Source organism: Quercus suber, unplaced genomic scaffold (assembly GCF_002906115.3).
Source record: "Quercus suber isolate HL8 unplaced genomic scaffold, Cork oak 2.0 scaffold_158, whole genome shotgun sequence".
NCBI classification, from domain to species: Eukaryota; Viridiplantae; Streptophyta; class Magnoliopsida; order Fagales; family Fagaceae; genus Quercus; species Quercus suber.
Window position 1 is genome coordinate 945,372 of NW_027069619.1, and position 15,762 is coordinate 961,133.

General features: G+C 35.2%; 1 pseudogene; it reads right to left on the reverse strand.

Moving 5' to 3' along the window:
* Nucleotides 1-1,018: 1,018 nt before the first annotated feature.
* Nucleotides 1,019-3,262, reverse strand: LOC111985044 (pentatricopeptide repeat-containing protein At5g48910-like; annotated as a pseudogene).
* Nucleotides 3,263-15,762: the final 12,500 nt, after the last annotated feature.

The window sequence follows — 15,762 nt, forward strand, 5'->3', positions numbered from 1 at the left end:
ACAAATGCAACCAATCTTTTTGAAATTAACTAATGAGATATAGAGAGGTGATGATTGAGTAATTTTTTTTTATGAATAAAGCTAACTTTTTGATGATTAATGAAGCAAAATGATGAGAATCAACAAGCATTCAAGGATCCATTACTTGTTTTAGTTGGGCCTATTACTAAAGCAAGATCCAAGAAGATCAAAGAAGCACTTAATGTGCTGATTCAAGAGATTTGGGCTGATTCTAACGCAGGACATTCCCAACTTAACCCAAAGGAAGATGTAGGTGTAATAAGTTTAATCCAAGTTATTGAGAGCTAATTTGACTTGATTGGGCGTGATTTATGGCGTGGATTAATGGCTGATTGACTTTCAGCTCCATATCAGTTAATAGATATTTTTCCTATTCTGGAGCTTATAATTTCGGACTAGATCTACCTTAATTAAGGGTTTTTATTATTTAGAATGTTTTTAGCTATTTTCCTCTTTTGGATCTGCTAATTTCAGACCAAAATCAACTTTTTTTTTTTTTTTTTTTTTTTTTTTTTTTTTTTTTTTCAGTCATGTCTTATAAATAGTATGCACTCATTGTAATAGAGATTTATTGAATAAAAATCAGAAAAAGGTAAGGCTTTGCTCTTCTTTTGGTTCTTCAAGAACTGTGAACTTATAATGGATTCTTCCTTGTGGCGTTCAAACTTTATACCTTTGGTTCGTGATTTAATTATAATCATTGGGTCAAGGTATTACACTTATACCTTTGGTTCGCATTTCGATTATAAACGTTGGGTTAGAGTTTCTATTAAAAATCTAAATTTTAGTTTTTTTGGGCAAGTATTCCAATATTTTGTTGGGTCTCAAAGCGTGTCGATTGAAGTTCGCATCGCAAAAACTTTGGAGCACATTCTTCAGGAAGTAAGCTTCTAGAAAGATGATTGATGGGGATCAGTGAACTACCAAGCCCAGATGACCTCATTAAGAACATTCGTCCACTCAGCCACGACATGGACGTAGACAAGCGAATCATTAATAAGAAGTTTTAATGCCTCAATCAGTTACCAATTAACTGTCATACCATTGGAAACTCATCAACACCCACATTAATAAGTCCTGAAACGTTACGAAAAGGGTACTAAAGCCACAATTAAAGCCCTAACAACTAGAAATTGTGAAGCTATATATACAAGTCTATCAGGACCAGACCAAGTACATACACACAACTGAAATACACTAGCACACATAATTTTGATATTCTGAGCTCTCCTACTTCCTAAAAAGCTTCCATTTACTGACTTTGTTATCGAAGGCTCCGTGGCAGTTACAACACTGGTGACCATCTGAGGAGAGCTTTACACCATGTTTGCAGGCTCAGTGATGAGGATTTGACTCTGTCTAGACGAACCTACATTGCTGATGATTTTCGCATCATCAATGATTGAAGAGAGTTGTGCTGGACTTCTACGTGTTGATGATGAAGAGCTTATTTGTGTAGTTAGTTTGATTAAATACAAAATAATGAAAAAAAGAAAAAAAAAAAAGGAAAAAAAAAATCGACGAGGTATAGCTTTTCACCAATAATCCTGACAAGAACATGATCCCTTAATAAAGTGATGGAACCGGTTTCGGTCATTGATGATGATTTCTTTATCAAATATATCTGAAACATGCTTCATGAAACTATGACAGTCATGAATCTTATAGTCCTATTTTCAAGTTTAAGGAAGGCAATAGCAACGGCCAACTTCTCACTGTGATAACTTTTACCATGCTCCTCCTCCTCTTCATTGTCATGTAGTACATCAGATGTATTATGTATAAGGGGTATATCTTGAACCTCCTAGCCTTAAATTTCCAATTATTGAAAATAAGAATTTTCTTGCCTCCACTGATTCGAATGAGAACTATCCCCAGAAACAAACCCGTGAGTCACTTGGTCCAAATTAATTAAACTATAACCAGGTTTCTTGCATACTCTTTTTTCCCTCATTGAATTCCTCACCACTTCCCTCTCATCCCATCTACCAATCCCGCCGTATGCATTTGATAAAAGCACATAATCACCGTCATGGTAAGGGTCGAGCTCATAGATCCTCTGCTTCACTTTCTCTGCCAATTTAACATGGTTATGACTTACACATGCTCCAAGCAAAGATCTCCAAATAACAGAGTTTGGCTTCATTGGCATCCTTTCCACAAAGTCATAGGCTTCATAGAGCAAGCCTGCACGGCCAAGGAGATCAACCATGCATCCATAATGTTCAAGCAGTGGTTTCATGCCATTCTCATTCCTAATGCTCTCAAAAACTCTCCAACCATCTTCAACAAGACCGCCATGGCTACAAGCAACTAAAACACCAGTGATAGTATTATAATCCGGGTGTAGGCCAGAATTCTTCATCTTGTAAAAAAACTTAAGAGCTTCTCCACTACGGCCATGCACCGCAAGGCCATTAATCATTGCTGACCATGTCAACAAATTTCTAACAGGCATTTCATTGAACACTTGAATGGACTCATCAACAGACCCACATCTTGAATACATATCAATGAGAGCAGTACCCAATGGAACAGTAAGCTCCATCCCAATTCTACGTATATAAGTATCAACCCATCGGCCCAATTCCAATTCCCCTAATCTTGAAACTACAGATATCACGCTGATCATAATGACATAATCGGGTTTCATATCCTCCTGAATCTGCATTTGTTGAAATAAAGCCAAAGCCTCATTATCAAAACCATTATTCACAAAGCAACCAATCATAGACGACCATGAAACCAAGTCTCTCTGAAGCATTTCATCAAACATCTTTAAGGCGTGCTGAACAGACCCAAGACAACCATAGAGACTTATCAACGAGTTCTGAACATAAATGTCAGAATCAAAACCCATCTTAACGATGAGCGAGTGAAGCTCCTGGCCCACCTGAAGGCGAGAACAGGCTGTGAGAACAAATGGGAAGGTGAATTTGTCGGATGAGACGTCATGGTGGCGCATTTTAGAGAAGAACGAAAGGGCGTGAGAAGGAGAGGAGTGGGCATGAGCTCTGATGATGGTGTTGTAGGCAAAAGTGTCAGGCGAGGGAATTTGAGCGAAGAGGGACCGAGCGTAGGTTAAGCTTTGAGGCGCAGCAGGGACGCACGATAGAAGGAGGTGTTGGAGAGATAGAGGATGATTGTGAAACCCAGTCTTGAGGAGGCGAGCGTGTAGCTTGTACACGTTATTCATTGCCTTCTCATTGTTGTTTCAGTTATTTCCTTTTAAATTTTACAATTAATTAACCACTCTGTTGGTTTCTTTCTCGGAAAACTTTGGGTAATAAGAAATGGTTTTTTATTTATATTTTTTAATGTTTAGTAGCATTAAAAAAAAATTACTTATTTAGTTGACAGAAAAAATATAATTTATTTTTAGAGATTGTTTTCCACTAAAACTTTTTGAAAAACACTTTATTTCACAACAAACTAAATAATTGAAATTAAAAAATTATTTTTCAACTTATTTAAAGTTGCTATTAAATATAAGAAAATAAAATAATTTAAAAAATTATTTTTTAGAAAGCATTATTGCAGAAACATACAGAGTAAAATTCACTTTGCTCTTGTTGCCATGTAAATCCATGAAAAACATTAGGGGTGTCAATGTTCAACCCAATCTGCGAACACAACACGAACCCGACACGGGTTTTTTTGGGTTAAGGTTGGGCCTTAATAGCTTTGGGTCATAAATGGGTCGACCTAAAAGTGATAAGATAAGGAACGTGTCATAAGCAAATCAACTTGCGTAACCCGCAATAGACACATTTGATATGCCAATTTATTTGTGTCGACCCAAAATAACCCACTTAACACAACTCGTTTAACTCGTATAACAAATAAATACTGTATTTATTTTATTTTAGATTTTTCAAATACCTTTTATATCCAACATATATTTTAATTTTGTTTTAAAGTGAGTAATTACAAAAACTTACAAGAGATATAATTGGAATTGAAACTTTACAAACCCTAGATCTCTAAACCCTACAAATCCTAAATTATTTATAGATGGATATTATATTTAATATTATGCAGGTTGAAATGGGTTGTGTTACATTCATATTAACCCAACACGACTCATTTATTAAACATGTCAAATGGGTTGGGTCAGGTCAACTCGCTTTATTAACAGGTCAGGTTAGGGTTGAAGGATCATGACATGATTATTAAATGAGTCAGGTTAGGTTGAGCCATTTAGTCTAATACCCCTACCTCGACACAATACAAATTTGACACGCTAACCTGAATTGATACCTCTAAACAAACATGAACTTGTTTATGATATAAAATAAATAAATAAGTAAATAAAAGTTATGTGAGTATGGTAATAAATAAAAGGTATGTGTGTGTTTGTGGGCATGGGCTTCTATATGATGTATGGAAATGGGAGAGGCCCATATGGAGAAAGAAGTTCTACTTCTACATACACTCTGGTGAGTTGTAACAGCTCTCACTTCGTAAAGGATTATTTATTTATTATTATTTTTTTTATTGAGAGAAGTCATGTTTGGGGAATGACATAAATGAAATCAACCTCAAGCAGCAGTGGCCTTTTATCAAACAGGTAACGGTCTCTATCCCAGCTCATAAAGTCCACAGATAAGGACTCCGTATTAGTCGTAACGCGTTGTGCGGGTTACTTGCTTTTGGAACATGACTGCCAATCAAATCGTCTCTGCTTGCCTTTGCTCTTGCGAACATGGTCTCCATCACATGTGAACAGCCAGAATATGACAGCCACGGCACAGTGCTCCATGGGCTGCAGTAATCAGGAATTAATGTCGTGTTTCATGAACTGTTATTGCTCCATAAAAAGGCAGGCAAATAACCACACGCTAGTTTGTTCGATGCAGTGCAATGACAAGACCTTACAGTGCATAACATCTTGCTTTAAATCCATTGTACCGACGACGTCATAGAGTTAGGATGAACATACCCGAAAATGGATTTGGACATTTAGTCCACTTGCTATTAATGCAAAATACACTAGTTTATTTTATCAAAGAAGGAAAAAAAAAAAAAAAAACACAGAAGAGTTTAGCTTATCGGGATAACAATTGGGAGGGATGGAACCAAAGGATGTAATCTTTATCACACGTAAGGCTTTGCCTTATCCTATTCTTACTCCACTCTATCAAAAAACTTCCTTTCTCCATCCCCACCTCTTGTAAGCCTTGCAAGGACCCATCTTGCCCCGTAAAATTAAATTTTCTGTCAATTTTCCTCATACTTATTACAATTTTTTTTAATAAAACACGTTTCTTTAATATCCTTAAAATTAATGAAGTTGAAATTATAACTAAATTTATTCCATAAAATTAAACTAATTTTTAACAAGAACTGAATAATATTATTCAAGTGTTTAGTAAAACAATATCATAACAAAAATAAAAATCTAAATATCCATGCATTTAAATAAGCTAGTATTTATTTGTTTGTTTAAATAATAGGAATTTAAGGTATGAAAAGTTTGCAATTATAGCCTTTATCAATGCAGGAATGGGGCAGGGATGGGGCGGAGCAGGGGGGGGGGGGCTAAAATATTTAAACCCATTCTCGCCTTACCACCTATGTGAGGTGGGAAGAACCTATGTAGGGTGAAGCGAGGAGGGGTAGGTCAAGGTAGGGCCGAAAAAAATTGTCATCCCTAATTCGACATTATCAAAAGTTAGCAAAGGCACCACCATAAGTAGTGGGTTGCAAAAACATAGTTAGCTGTTTGTTTGGCACCTAATTTAGCTATGGCATCCGTGCATTGATTGGCTCTTCAAAAAATATTATCCATAAAAATATTGGATAAGCTCCACAATAGGATCTCAATAGCTCAAATTTTCATAAATAAAAGTTTGTTTTAACAGAACATGAGAATTGTACTTTTTAATGAATTTTTTTGGGGTTTAAAGTATATGGAGATTTCCATGTGCAAAATATTCAATGCAAGTAATTTCAATAGTCTAAGGGCACAAATTTTAAGTTTAAATACATGATTGGTCTCTAAAATTTACCTCATGAATGAATTTAGTTCTTAATAAACTTACATGCATGAACTCTATGAGCCAAGTTAGGATCTTTCCCTATAGGATTCAAAAATGCACAATTTTCACCATCTCTAACTTTCTTCCAACTACTAAATCCATCAATAGTGAATGCATTCTGTGCCAAAATCCTAGATGGCTTACAAAAGAGATATCATGGTAGATAAAAAGTTGCATTTTTTTTAAAGATAATATTCAAGCCATGGGCTTTTTGAAATTTTGTTGAAGAATTTTCCTGAATTGGGCTATTGATATTAGTGGTTTGCAATGTTACATCATTAGCATGAGTTTCTAAATAATTTGAATATTTTTTTTCTTTGGGGTTAAAAAAATAAAACATTGTAGTTGATTTTTTCATAATTTACAAATTAAATAAAAAATATATTTCATTATATTATGCGTAATAACCTTCTTACAAAAACACTAGTTATTGTTGCTATGTAGAAAACAGTTTGTCTACGGATACATCCAAACTCATACCCAATTTCACAACATGCTTCGGTGTCAACTTGTAATTGGATTACAACAATTACACATGGGACCAACATAGGTACTTCTTGGAAAAAAAATTAGGTGCACCAATCACAATGTGACACTTAAAGCATATTGTTGATATTAGTGGTTAGCAATGCTATTTCATTAGCATTGGTTTCTAAATAATTTGAATTTTTTTTTGGTTGAAAAAAACTAAAACATTGTAGTTGATTTTCTTATAATCTATAAAACTAATAAAAGTTATATTCATTATCTCATTGTATGTCCAATAATATTCTTAAAAAATAATAATTATTGTTTTTAAATAGAAAATAGTCTGCCTAAGGACACACACAATCCCACACCCAATTTCACAATATACTTGGGTGTCAACTTGTAATTGGATTTCACCACTTACACATGAGACCACCATAGATACTTGTTGGGAAAAAAAATAAGTGCACCAATCACAATGTGACACTTAAGCATATTGTAGATTTGAGTGTATTCTTAGCATTATTTAGTAGAAAATAATACAAGAAAAAAAAAACATGGGGACAAATCATAAATAGACAATCAAAAAGAGGTAGAGACACAATTAATAAATGTTTGTTACTAAAATTGTTGTTAAGATTTTTTTTTTTTTCTAAGAGTAATTATTTAGATACATTGATTGTTGGAAGCAAGGGAATTTAAACCCTAGATGTCAACATTAGAAATATAAATATGTGCCAACTAGTTAAGCATATCAAGTATCAAATGAGAGAGAGAGAGAGAGAGTCATAGAAAAGACCAAATCGAGCCGTAGCAAATGCGACAGCATGATTTGATGGAGAGTCAATGAAAGCTGAAATGGGAGAAGATTAATGTGACAATGTACGTGTCGTGATTTGAATGGAGAAAGTCTCACTCTTTGGTGCAGTGTGATCTTTCGTTTATTGTGCCACGTGTCAATGGAATCAAGGCAATGGAGGTAGAGATAGGGAGGGACAACACTTTCTCTCTCTTGATGGGAAAATTTTATGGTTTTTTTTTTGTTTTTTTTTTTTTTTTAATTATAGATTTGATAGAGCGATTCAAAGATATGGATTTGATAGGTTTGCTTTGAATTTTATTTTTGAAGGGCATAAAAATGGGCTAAATTTGTTTTTGTTATTGGACTATTTTTTTTTCCTTTTCTTAGAAAAGGACCAAGAATATTCTAGGGGGAAAACTTAATTTTATTAGGAACATATTCTAAAATCAACCTCTAAATCTATATATTTTTTGAGGGTGGGAGCCGTGGTCCATCTTGGTTTGTGAGTGGCTTAATTTGTTCTTGGCCCAAAGTATAAATTTTAGGGACAAACAATTTATTTTGGCCTAAATGTTTGCATTATATATCACATCTTGTCACTTTTAGGTGTGATCCTTTTAAATATGATGTATCTTATATATGAATTTTATAGAGTATTATGAATCTTATATATGCAATACAGCAATATAACTCCTAGAGGAGGTTGGCTCAAGTGGTCTAATACTCAAGTTCTTGGGCTTAGTGGTAAGCTCCCTCCAAGTCTATGGTTCAAATTCCCTTGGGTGCAAACAATTTCTAGGGCCCATGTCCCATTGGCGAAGTTGGTGATTTAACTAATCCATGTGATGTGGCTGAGTTACGTATACATAGGTTCGGGGTCTAACGGGATAAAAAGACACAGTACTTTGCACAGTCTCTGGGTTCCTTGTTATAAAAAAATATGTGCAATAAAACAATAGGATATGATATAATAACACATTACCAAAAATGATAAATTAATTTGTAGATAATTCACCTTTTTAGAAAGGTAAGGTATGTACTGTTTAACTAAATTTTAAAATGATTTTCTTGTTTAGATATTAAAAAAAAAAAAAAAAACCACAACCACCTATTGCACATACTTCAATAGTGGTTTTTTTTTTTATCTATTTAATTTTTATAATTCGATAATTACAATGAAAGAGATGAATTTGATCTCTAGAAGTCTCTATTGAATGAATTTTTAAAAAAAAAGAAAAAAAGACCAACAAATTGAGTTACATGGCTCTTAACCTTATTCACCCTTAACTTCAAGGTAAGTGATAAGCAAAGCTTTAAACTGATCTTGGAGTACCACAATTTCCATGTGCATCACCTCCTCTCCACATTCTTTCTTGGAAAAATACTACAATGATAAGGCTCATGTTTTTGTTTATGAAATATGTTGAAGTTAGGTTCTATCGCGAGAACATGCACAGTTTTTTTTTTTTTTTTTTTTAGCCGGCCAAATAAGTGTGACTATAGGCCATAATGGAACGTCTCATCATTTGTCGGTCAACCGTTTTTCGCTTCCAAACCATATTGCCTTCTACATTCCTCACGCAATGAAGAAAGAGTACTGTTGTTTCTAATTGTTAGAAATACTGAATAAGTGTATTGTATTTCTCAGTGAAAGAATATATATGAGTGCCTTTATATAGGAGACATATAAGTGAAGTATAAGAGTGTAGTACAAGAATGTGTGCTATACAAGAAATCTAGTTAGGCCTAAAGCCCACAACATTATACACGTTAACAGCCCCTCTCAAACTTAAGGTGAATGTGTGACCAATTTGAGGTTGTCAACCAAAGTACGAAGGCATCCCTTTGGATGTGACTTGGTGAAGATATCTGCAAATTGATCTTTAGATGAGACTAAGATCAGCTTGAGAGCACCGTGGATAAGATAATAATGGATAAAATGGCAATTGATCTTGATGTGTTTAGTTCGTTCATGGAAGATATCATTGTGAGCAATATGAATGACACTCTGGTTGTCATAATAAAGAGGAATAGTAGAGGATGTAGACACACCTAAGTATTTGAGAAGCCATCGTAGATAAAGGAGCTCAAATGTGGTATTAGCAAAGGCACGATATTCTACTTCAATACTGGAGCGGGCCACATGAGTTTGTTTCTTACTTCGCCAAAAAATCAGAGAAGAACTAAGAAGAAAGCAATAACCAGTGGTGGACCTGCGATCAGTGAGATCTCTTGCCTAATCAGCATCAGAAAATGCACGGAGAATGAGAGGAGATTGAGCAAAGTAGAAAAGACCATGAAAGAGAGTACCCTTTAGGTATCGAATAATGCGTAAAATAGCAACATAATGAGTCAATCGTGGAGCAGACAGATACTAGCTTACTTGGTGAACAGCATAGGAAATGTTTGGACGAGTGACAGTGAGATAAATTAGGCTGCCAACCAAGCATCTATAAAAAGGGGAATTAGACAATGGTTTCCCCTCTGAGGAAGTCAGATGCGCATTAAGTTCAACTGGAGTGTCAACAGTCTTATTATCAATGAGTCTAGCTTGAGACAAGAGTTTAGAGGCATACTTGGCTTGAGTAATATAAAGTTCATTTGTAAAATTAGCAATTTCAAGACCTAAGAAGTAGCTGAGATGTCCAAGATCTTTCATCTCAAACTACTGACTGAGAAAATCCTTGAGTTCTTGAATGTCACCGAGGTCATCACCAGTTATAATCATATCATCCACATACAGGAGAAGTAAAATAATGCCTTTATCAGTGCGATGAAGAAATAAGCCAGAATCATAATGACTGGCCGTGTAACCTAAACGAGAGATGGTAGAGCTGAATTTGGCAAACCAAGCTTGTGGAGCTTGTTTAAGGCTATAAAGTGCATGTCGAAGATGACAACCTTGTTTGAGTCAATAAAGAGACCAGGAGGAGGTTGCATATAAACTTCTTCACTTAAATCCCCATTAAGGAATGCATTTTTGATATCCATCTGAAAAAGGTCTCATTTACTAGCAGCAGCAACAGTTAAGAAGGTACGAACAGATGAGATACGAGCAACTGGAGTAAAGGTCTCTTTATAATCAATCTCATACTCTTATGTAAAGCCTTTTGCAATAAGACGAGCTTTGTAGTGCTCAATGGACCCATTAGAGCGAGTCTTAATCTTGTAGATCCACTTACAACCAACCACAGATTTCCTGGGAGGGAGTGTCACTAAATCCAAGTATGATTTTTAGATAATGCATCAAGTTCCTCTTTCATTGTAATTTGCCATAAAGGGTCAGTGGAAGCCTCACGATAGGTGTGAGGCTCATGTAGTGTAACAACGGCAGTGTAACAATGATAGTTAAGTAAATGTGCTGGAATAGATCTTACCCGAGTTGAGTGACAAGGTAGAATGTCTTGTGCAAGATCTTTAGGCGGAGCAAGAGGTATTACCTTAACTGGCCAGTAAACCTTTCTTTTTTTGGTGCCCTCTCCCGACTGCTCTGTCGCCGTCAGAGTTCCTCAAGGTTGAATCTTCCCCGCTAGAAGATCGCTTTTAGCCACAAAGATCACTGCCTTCATCGGATCTTCACTTTAAACCTCCGATCAGAACACAAGATATATATCACCGTGTAAATCATTGCTCGATCTACTCATCCCTGCCAAAATCGTTGACATAGGACACTCCACGCGCTGGTTGAAAATCGGCGAGATCCATTCACGCACTACACGTGCCACTAGAGTCTTGCTGACGTCATTCGTGACGACATCACCTAACACGTCAGCCCTAGCTAACTTATCTGCTGACGTCAGCCCTAGCTGATTGCTGACATCATCCTATTGACGTCATCATTGACTTCTGCCACAATTGACCGTGACTTTGGGGTTGACCGTTGACTTTTTTGGTTAACTTGACTTTTTGCAGTCCAGGTGCTCTTTATCTAGTTTTTCGCGTAGATTTCATTTTTGTAGTTTATTTTTACATATTTTGCTTCTAAATAATGAATAAGGATAAGTATTCTTCTTGTTGCAATAATCATCACCGATAATCCAACAAACGTTTTTGCAATTTTTGCAAACGTTTTGGCTACAATATTGAGACTTGCTATCATCGCAACAAATCAACTATTTCAATTTCTGTTGTTACTGTTGCTAACACTGAGAGTGTCCAACCAATGGCTCCCATCTCTACACAATCTAAGTCTTCTGGATCCATTTTCACCATTTCTGGATATGACCTTATAAACATCATCGCTAATGTCATTCGTATGGTTGGTAATGCATCTTATTCCTCTTCTTTCTCAGCTTTATCTGGTATGTCTCCTACCTATTGGCTTATGGATTCTGCTTGTTGCAATCACATGACACATCACTCGTCCTTATTTCTGACCTTAAACCTGCACAACACCCTCTTAATATTCGCACAACAAATGGTTCCACAATGTTTGGTCATAATATAAGTTCCGTTTTAACCTCCAACCTTTCAATTCCTGGGGTTTTTAATGTTCTTGACCTTTCTTACAATTTATTTTCTGTGGGACAATTAGCTGAGTTGAGTTATCGCATTATATTTGATTATTCTGGGTGTATTGTGCAAGATCCGAGGACGGGACAGGAGCTTGGGACCGATCCTAGAGTTGGGCGTATGTTTCCCGTGGACAACCTTCATCTTCCACTTGTTGCTCCTGTTTCTGTTGTTGTAGCCGCTGCAGTTTCTTCAATTCCTTCCTTTGCACTTTGACATGCCCGACTTGGTCATGCATCTTCTTCTCACGTACAACAATTGGCTTCTAGAGGTTTGTTATGTTCAGTATCTATAGAAAATTTTGATTGTATTTCATGTCAGTAAGGAAAACAACCAGCTTTGCCTTTCAATACTAGTGAATCAATATCCACTGATATCTTTGACCTTATTCATCTTGATGTTTGGGGGCCTTCCTCTGTCTCCAGTATTGGTGGGTCTCGATATTTTGTTGTCTTTATTGATGATTACTCTCGCTATAGTTAGACTTTTAATATGAAACATCATTCTAAATTATTGCAAGTATGTTCTAATTTTGCAAAAATGGTTGAAACTTAGTTTTCCAAACACATCAAAATTTTTCGATCTGATAATGCTCTTGAATACACTCAATATGCTTTCCAAGCTGTTTTGCATTCCTACGGCATTGTTCATCAACTAACTTGTCCAAGTACCTCTTAGCAAAATGGTAGAGCTGAACGAAAATTTTGTCATATTTTTGACACTGTTCGTGCTCTCCTTCTCTCTGCCAAAGTTCTTGCTCCTTTTTGGGGCAAAGCTGCTCTTCATGCTGTTTATGCTATTAATCGCATTCCAAGTCCTGTTATCCAAAATCAAATTCCATATGAGCACCTTTTTGGGTCACCTACTAACTATCACCACCTTCGCTCCTTGGTTCTGCTTGTTTTGTCCTTCTTCAACCACATGAGCATAACAAACTTGAGCCTCAGTCAAGGCTTTATTGTTTTCTTGGCTATGGCGAAACTCAAAAGGGGTATTGGTGTTATGATCCTATCTCTCATCATCTTTGTATCTCCCGTAGTGTTGTCTTTTGGGAACATCGCCTCTTTGTCGAGCTCTCTCACTTCCGCGCCTCCCTATCTTCATCCTTTGTCTTAGATGTTTTTCCAGATGAGGCACATTTTCCTTTTATAGCTACTTCGATACCATGTTAGAAATACTGAATAAGTGTATTGTATTTATCAGTGAAAGAATATACATGAGTGCCTTTATATAGGAGACATATAAGTGTAGTATAAGTAAAAGTGTAGTACAAGAATGTGTGTTATACAAGTAATCTAATTGGGCCTAAAGCCCACAACATTATACATGTTAACACTAATCATTAGCAAAATTAGATCGCTTTTCTTAGAGTTTGTTGGAGATATCATGACTCGATAAGTCTAAATTTATTGGAAGTCTAAGAACTTGTAAAGTAAACAAAGTAGATCATAATCATGAGTACACTCTATGAATTACAATCTTATAATTAGTACACCATTTATTGTAACAAAAATAGTTCATATAGTAAAGAAGTAATTGTTAAGTACTTTTCAGTGTTTTCACTATAGACATAGGTTGTCACGGTGAACAAGATTAATTCTCATTTTTTTGCTTTCTATCTTTTCTCTCTCAATCTTACTCTCTATACAAACAACAATTCTAACATAATATCAATACTATGTTCCATATTTTCTAACATAGTATCATAACCAAAATTTGACCTTCCCTAAGGTTGTAATACACGAAAAAACCCTAACTAAAAATTACAATACATCAAAATAGTTTTATCGCCTACGTGCTGAATAGTAGTTGGTGACGATGCCCAAAACCGATGCAGTCACTATTAACTGTCAATGTGTTGATACAAGCATTTTTCAACCACCCACACTTTCATCAGCCTACGCATTTTTCGACAATCAATGTCAGTCATTGTCATTGTCCATCACCGATTATCGCAAACATCTATCCCGCGCACACATTCCATTCCACATCTAGCTCAATCATTTGCACAATCCATTCATCTACTGGCCAAAATGGGAATTTGCCCATTTCACCAAAACTTTACAGCAAAATGCCCTTTGTTTGAAACTATTTAGGAAAATGCCCATGTTTTGAAACTCGATTTTCTAAAAATCGAGTTTCAATTTAAAACTAGATTTTTGGAAAATCGAGTTACAGGGAACTGAAACTAAATAATAATAATAATAATAATAATAATAATAATAAACAAATAAAATAAAAAATTGTGGAACTCAAGTTCCATTCAAAGAACTCGAGTTCCTTGAAAATATTCAACTGAAATTCGAGTTCCATGAACTTGAGTTCTTTGAATAGAATTCGAGTTCCAGGAAAAAAAAATTCTAAGTTCAATTTCGCTATAACTCAATTATCCAAAAATCGAGTTTTACATTTGAAACTCGATTTTCTAAAAATTGAGTTTCAAAACAGGGACATATCCCTAAATAATTTTAAATAAAGAGCATTTTGTTGAAAAGTTTGTGAGAAATGTGTATTTTGCCATTTTGGCCTTCATATACTCTACTTACATCTCACAATCAAGTTTCCCACTCCTATTATGACTCAAGAAGTTGAAGATATTATGACTCAAGAGCCCACTCCTAATCCTATTTGTAGTAAAGGTACTACAAGTCTAGGGTTGGTCTAGGATTAACCTAGGGTTATTTTTTATATATGCCCTAAATTGAGGTTTATTGTAAGTTTGCACCACTTAGTTTATACGATAAAGATGTAACTATTCAAGACCTTTCGCTATGGAGATAGACTATTAGACCAAGCCACGTTGATCTCTTTTCCATTTTCTCTCTCAATCTCCGTCTTATCAATAATTCTGTCTACAGTTTTATGTAGACATATGAATGTTAGTTATAAATTTTATTATCCTAAATTCACATTCTGGCCACTAATTTTTATGCAACACTCACACTAACCTCATCAGCCCATCTTATATATTAACATTACCGTCGGTCCCGGCCATTTATTAATTTATGGTGTATGGAATGGCCCGCCCTAACATCATGTGATCCATTCTTATAGATTTCTTATTTTCTTTTTAAATTACAAATATTGGCAACATACATTAATTTATATTATCTACTTTCCAACTTTAGCCTTTAAAATTTTTTATCACTATAAATTGGTCTTAGATCTGGTGATTTTTCGTCAATATCATATTCAAAGTAAGCTTATGTCAAATCAGTATTGACGCCAAACTGAAAAATTATGTTTAATGTAGGATGGACTTGAGGCCGGATCTCTTGCCTTCCGGCATATAATGAGGTTTTGTGGAATTAAGAGTTATATTAAGTTAAACAAGGATTAGATTACATGTTCATCCGATTAATATAGTAGGCAGTAGGCACTAGCTCATCAGTAATGGTTGTTTTTATTTACCAAAAAATTGAATATATATATTTTAGGGGTTTGAATTGTGTGCAATTGCTACTGTAGACAGCCAGCAAGTATGATTTTATTTGTGATTAAGAAAACCCTACCACATGTCTCCTACCTTACTTATCTAAATAACTTCATTAGTTTATGTAAGATTAGAGCATTCACAGCAGTGGAGCTAAAAATTTAGTTATTTAGCTCCACCAAAAATTACTTTATTTATTTTACTTACACACATGTTGCAGCAGTGGATCTATTTTAGCTTTCATTACAATAAAATAATATAAACATAATAAAATAATATATCAACAACAATAAAATAATCAATCTCACTACAATAAAATAATATATTATTAACTACACCCATACATCACAGCCACACACAACCACAACCAACACCACCACCACCACCACCACAACCCACAACAAAAGAAAAAAAAAATCAACCAAGTCCACACATCACAACCACAACTACAACCACCACCACCACCACCACCACAGCCCACAACA